Below are 7,011 nucleotides of genomic sequence, written 5' to 3'. Positions count from 1 at the left end.
CTCTATGGTGTTGATGCTTCTTGAGGTCAGGCAACTGTTCAGCTTCAAAGTTTGATTGAAATACGATGCGATAATCATCGTGTGAGACATGCCACGTGTACCCATGAGAAGTCACTTGAGAATATTTTGCTTATTAAACGGTCAACAGTAACAAAGATTTGAAAATCAACTCTGTAACAATCCACATATAGCACTAATCATTAAATACCAAGGAAACGTCACCTTTCCATATTGCTACCATTATAAAGCTATATCAGCTAATTTTCACAAAAGAAAAACCAAACACACGGTATCATCTCTCGCAGGTTCCTCAACAGAAAGGGAGGATCAACTTGGGAATGTGTTGTTGTGTCCAGAACTTTGTTGTAGCAATGATCTGACCATCAATATGTTACTTGTTCCACGTATCACTGCCATTCTCCATCCAGGAGCTGTAGCTGTGCAGGTCCTCCCACACAGCTCAATCTCACCATAGCCAAATCCTGGCATCCACTTATTCCACTTGCGCTCAAGGTGCGGTTGGATATCCTTAAATTCTAGCATGTTTAACCAACGGTGATGAGCCAATTACATGCAGCGCTCACCATACCAGCAACAAAAGCATTGGCAATCTGTGGGATTGTTCTCACAACTAACAAAGCCAATTCCTCATTAACAGCAACCTTGAGTTGTGAAGCTAGAGACTTCTCACAGTCAATGGGAGTTAAATTGACTTTCAGCATCGAACCAAGAGCTCTATCCTGGAAGTGTTTGGTGGGACAGCAGCTGTAGTTGCCTCTGTTATGTGTCTCCACAATATTTAAAGATGGCTTGAAGGCCATGCAGATGAAAAGTCCCTGAAGCCTAAGGTCCAGCGGCGATCCCTGACTTAGAACGCTTCTGCCCCATCGGCCAAGCACAACCCCTCTCAGGGGTCCCCCCTCAGCCACCCTTGAGCCGCATGCCAGAAAATGGAAATGGCTACTCACTCCCTCAGTTCTCTCAGCAGCCATTGCGCCGGCTTCATGTTTTTAATGTGAATACTAAATAACGTGTACTGGCACCGGAGGGTGTGCAGAGGAGATTCACTAGGTTGATTCCGGAGTTGAGAGGATTAGCTTACAAAGAGATATTAAGTCGACTGGGGCTATACTCATTGGAATTTAGAAGATTGAAGGGGGATCTTATAGAAACATATAAAATTATGAAGGGAATAGATAGGATAGAATTAGGGAGGTTGTTTCCACTGGTGGATGAAACTAGAACTAGGGGACATATCGTCCAAGTAAGGGGGAGTAGATTTCGGACTGAGTTGACGAGGATCTTCTTCACCCAAAGGGTCGTGAATCTGTGGAATTCCCTGTCCAGTGAAGCAGTTGAGTCTACCTTGTTAAATATTTCTAAGGCAAAGATAGTTAGATTTTTGAACAGTAAAGGAATAGAAGGTTATCGTGAGTGGGCGGGTAAGTGGAGCTGAGTCTACAAAAAATCAGCCATGATCTTGTTCAATGGCGGAGCAGGCTCGAGGGGTCAGATGGCCTACTCCTAGTTTTATTTCCTCATTTTGTTTTTCAGATATGCTCACTGTACTTGGGAGAGATCCAGAACTGGCTATGGGGAGCGGGCTGGTTAGATGGCAAACTGATTTGCATCTTTGGCCTTTCCTCCTATTTAACCGGAATGCCCAGATCCGCGCCGGGCGCAACACGGTGGTTACATCCCATCCTTGGTGATTTTCCCTTTAAGGGCAATATAGCAGAAAAGGATCACCTGGCTTTGGGGAACCAATTGGGACTCAGAGTAAGGAATGACGCCAAGTGTGGAGTCCTCTTCGGTATGACATATGTAGGAGCAAGACGCAACCATGAGGCTGCTGTTTTCTTATTAATAAATCCTTTTTGCATTCACAAATCAAGTCTGTAAAATTGTGTCCTTACCATAGTTGACTTACTCCTTGGTTTAGTGCCATTGTCATGGCAACTTTGTGTTGTTCATACTCTGCACTGGTCTGAATACTGTTGCACTGCAAGTAATCCATGGAAAGGGCACATATTAGAAGAAATTATCTTTAAAACGGTATTAAGGGTAAAGGATGGACTTTTGAGGACATGCACATGAAATGCAAAGGCAAATAGATTGCGTCTTACAAAATATTTCATTTCACAGAGTCTTTCGTCTTCAGGATAAGTTTTTAAAATACATTGTCAGTATGCATTCCCTTCACGATTTCAACAGAGATCTGGACAAGGGATAAAAGACAAATTGTGACGACTTGGAAATTTGTGAGACTCATGTGTTGCTGCTATATCGTGGTGCTTACTTGGCTGCCTTAGGAGGTTGGGAGTTTTAATAAATTGGCTACAGGTGCCTTTTCCTTCTCCCTGGATAGTGTGTGACTAAGGCAGGGTGTGGCTGGATGATGTGTGGATGGGTAGGTTGCAGTAAGGTTGGGCCATCAATGTACTGCACTGCAATATGTTTCGACGGAGGCAGATTGGCTTTTCCTATTTATCCAGCGGATAAAAACCTAGCTTGCCCAACATTTCTCATTCGACAACCCACCCAATCCAGGTATTAGTCCAGGAAACCTTCTCTTCCCTGCTTCTAATGAATTTACACCCTTCCTGAAATAAGGACACTAATACTATACACAATACCCCAAATGTGGTCTCACCAATGTTATGTATAACCAAAGCATAACGTCCCTATTTTTCTATTTAATTCCCTTGCAATGAATGGTAACGTTCTGTTAGTTTCCTAATTATTTGTTGCACACTAACCTTATGTGATTCATGCAGTAGAACACCACGATATGTCTGCATCTCAGAGCTCTGTAAGCTCTCACCATTTAGATAATATACTTCTTTTTTATTTTTCCCGCCAAAATGGACAATTTCTCACTTTCCCACATTATGCTCCATTTTTCAGATCTTTGCCGACTCAATTAACCTATCTGTATACCTTTTTAGCATCCTTGTGTCCTCTTCACTACATAGTTTTGTGCCATCTGCAAATTTAGCAACCATACCTTCAGCTCTTTCACCAAATCATTTGTATTATAGTAAAACAGTGAGGCTCCTACACTGGTCCTGTGACGCTACTCTTTACATCTTGCCAACCTGAAAAACACCCATTTAAGCATACCCTCTGTTTCGTGCCAATGTTTCATTAATGCCAATATGTTATTCATAGAATTTACAGTGTAGAAGGAGGCCGTTTGGCCCATCGAGTCTGCACCGGCTCTTTGAAAGAGCACCCTACCCAATACCACACCTCCACCCTATCCCCATAACCCAGTAACCCGACCCAACACTAAGGGCAATTTTAGACACTAACGGCAATTTTAGCATGACCAATCCACCTAACCTGCACACCTTTGGACTGTGAGAGGAAACCGGAGCACGTGGAGGAAACCCACGCGCACACGGGGAGAACGTGCAGACTCCGCACAGACAGTGAACCAAGCCGGGAATCGAACCTGGGACCCTGGAGCTGTGAAGCAATTGTGCTGACCACCATGCTACCGTGCTGCCCATATATAACCAATAGGGTGTCATTCAACCTGAGAATTATAGTAAAATAATCAGAGAAAAGGGATACCGTCAAACAAAAAGATGGATTTATTTCACAGTGCAGGACCGCACACAAAAACAATGAGGAATCAGCAAATGATTAAATAAAATAATTTTGTGAAGAAATGCTTCAGCCTAATTGACTGAAAAAATAAACCAAAATAACACTCACTTTCATTCTGTAAAACCAGCATTTCAGGTAAATTGATTTTAGCTGTACATCTATCAGTTCCTCTTTATCTGCAGCATTTGCTATTACAGATGGCTTGTAGTTTCTGTTTCCTTCCCTTTTTTCAATAAAGGAGTTATATTCCCTACTTTCCAATTGAACGGAACATTCCCAAAATCTAGGGGTTGGGTTTCTACATCCTGCCGCGTGGGTGCACTACTGGCAAAGCGGAGGATTCTGCCAACGGAGGATCCTGCAGAGGGAATTTTGGAAAATTAAAACCAACGGATCAACTATCTCACCAGCTACTTCTTTTAAGACCCTAGGATGAAATCCATCAGAACCCGGGGACTTGTCAGCCCATAGCTCTAATAATTTTCTTCGAACCACTTCCTTGGTGATTGAAATTTCCCAAGTTTCTCCCTCCCTTTTGTTTCCTGACTTGCAGTTTTTTTCTGGGTTGTTACTTGAAGACCAATGCAAAATATTGATTCAGTTCTGCCATCTCCCTATTTTCCATTATTATTTTTCTCGAATCACTTTCCACAGGAACAACGCTCACTTTGTTAACTCTTTTCTTTTTTTAGTTACCCCTGGATGGTGGGTCATCCCCTTTGAATTTTTTTTTCTCATTGGAATATATCGATGCATTGTATTCTAAAACATCCCCTTTAATGTCTACCACTGCATCTCTGTTGGCCTATCTCTGAACCTAACTTGTCAGTTCACTTTTGTTAGCTCTGCTTTCATGTCCTCATAATTGCCCTTATTCGAGTTTCAAATATGAGTTTTGAGCCCACCCTTCTCTCCCTCAAACTGAACGTAAAATTAAATCATATTATGGTCGCTGCTATCTATGGGCAGCTTCACAATGTGGTTGTTAATCAAGACCATTGGATGTAGGAGCAGAATTAAGCCATTTGGCCCATCGAGTCTGCACCACCATTTGATCATAGCTGAATTGTTCCTCATCCCTATTCGCCTGCCTTCTCCCCATAACCACTGATCTGCATACTGATCAAGAAATCCCCTTATTAATCGAGAACAACCGGTTTGTGCTGTTACCTACAGGGTTGACGACTGAGTTCTGGAAGGTGGAATTAGACAAAATAGTTACTTCAGAGAAGGGTAGCACAGTAGCATAGTGGTTAGCACAATTATTTCACAATTGTTTCACAGCTCCAGGGTCCTAGGTCCCAGGTTCGATTCCCAGAATGGGTCACTGCCTGCGCGGAGTCTGCACGTTCTCCCCATGTGTGCGTGGGTTTCCTCCGGGTACTCCGGTTTCCTCCCACAGTCCAAAGATGTGCAGGTTAGGTGGATTGGCCATACTAAATTGCCCTTAGTGTCCAAAATTGGCCTTAGTGTTGGGTGGGCTTACTGGGTTATGGGGATAGGGTGGAGGTTGGTGTTTGGGTAGGGATGCTCTTTCCAAGAGCCGGTGCAAACTCGATGGGCCGAATGGCCTCCTTCTGCACTGTAAATTCTATGACATTCTTAAAACATAAGAACGAGGAGCAGGAGTCGGCACTTTAGCCTCTCGAGCCTGCGCCACCTTTGAATACAATCATGGTTGGTCTCATCATGGCCTCAGTACCACCGTCCTGCCCGTTCTCCGTAGCCCTTCAACCCATTACGAATTAAAAATTGGTCTAACTCCTCCTTAAATTTACTCACTGTTCCAGCATCCACCACACTCTGGGGTAGCCAATTCCACAGATTCATGACCCTTTGGGAGATGCAGTTCCTCCTCATCTCCACTTTAAATTTGCTACCCGTTATCCTGAGACAATGACCTCTTGTTCTAGAATGCCTCACAAATGGAAACATTCATTCCATGTCTACTTTATCAATACCTTATCTTATATCTTATATACCACAATTTAATCTCCCCTCATTTTAAATGAATAATAATCTTTATTGTCACAAGTTGGCTTACATTAACACTGCAATGAAGTTACTGTGAAATCCCCTAGTCGCCACATTCCGGCGCCTGTTCGGGTACACAGAGGGAGAATTCAGAATGTCCAAATTACCTAAAAGCACGTCTTTCAGGACTTGTGGGAGGAAACCAGAGCATCCGGAGGAAATCCATGCAGACACAGGGAGAACGTGCAGACTCCGCACAGTGACCCAAGCCGGGAATCGAATCTGGGACCCTGACGCTGAGAAACAACAGTGCTGACCACTGAGAGTATGGACATAAACTGCTCAATCTCTCTTCATAAGACAAATCCCTCATCTCCGGAATCAATCCAGTGAACCTCCTCTTTCATCCAATGCCACTACATCTTTCCTCAAATGAGAGGGCCAAAACTGTGCTCAATACTCCTGGTGCAGTCTCGCCAATGCCTTGTACTGTTGCAACAACACTTCCTTACCTCTATACTTAGGAAGTTAGGAAGAAAGTTGAGAAGTCGGTATCTCAGGATTACTACAAGTGCCACATGCTCGTCAGAGTAGAAATAGCAGGATATGTCGGATAAATACGTGGCCTAATAAATGGTGTGAGGGTTTCAGATTCCTGGGTCTTTGGGACCATGTTCTGGGGGAGGTGGAACCAGTACAACCTGAACGGGTTACACCTGGGCAGGACTGGAACTGATGCCCTCGGGGGCCTATTTGCTAGAGTGTTGGGGAGGGGATCGGAACTAATATGGCAGGGGGATGGGAACTTATGCAAGGAGTCAGAGGAGAAGGAAATAAGGACAAAAACAAAAGACAGAAAGAGGAATAAGAAAAGTGATAGGCAGAAAAATCAAAAGTCAGATTCAAACAGGGCCACAGTGAAAAATATTGGGAGCGGGACTAGTAATATTTAAAAAAACAAGCTTCAAGGCTTTGTGCATTAAAGCATGGAGCATTCACAATAAAGTGGATGAACTAATCGCACAAATAGACGTGAACGGGTATGATATAGTCAGGATTATGGAGACATGGCTGCAGAGTGACCAGGCATGAGAACTGAATGTCCAGGAGTACTCAGTATTTAGGAAAGACAGACAAAAAGGAAAAGGCGATGAGATTGCATTGCTGGTTAAGGAGGAAATCAACACAATAGTGAGGGAGCATATTAGTTCCGACAATACGGAATCTGTATGGGTAGAGCTGAGAAACAGCAAGGGGCAAAAAACGTTAGTGGGCATCATATATAGATCCCCAAACTGCAGTGCTGTTATTGGGAGTGGCATTAAGCAGTAAATTAGAGTCAAACATGATAAAGAAACAACTGTAATTATGGGTGATTTTCATCTGCATATAAATTGGGAAAATCAAATTAGCCCCAGTATC

Source organism: Scyliorhinus torazame, chromosome 15 (genome assembly GCF_047496885.1).
Source record: "Scyliorhinus torazame isolate Kashiwa2021f chromosome 15, sScyTor2.1, whole genome shotgun sequence".
In the NCBI taxonomy this organism is placed as follows: domain Eukaryota; kingdom Metazoa; phylum Chordata; class Chondrichthyes; order Carcharhiniformes; family Scyliorhinidae; genus Scyliorhinus; species Scyliorhinus torazame.
Note: the sequence above shows the minus strand (reverse complement) of the source record.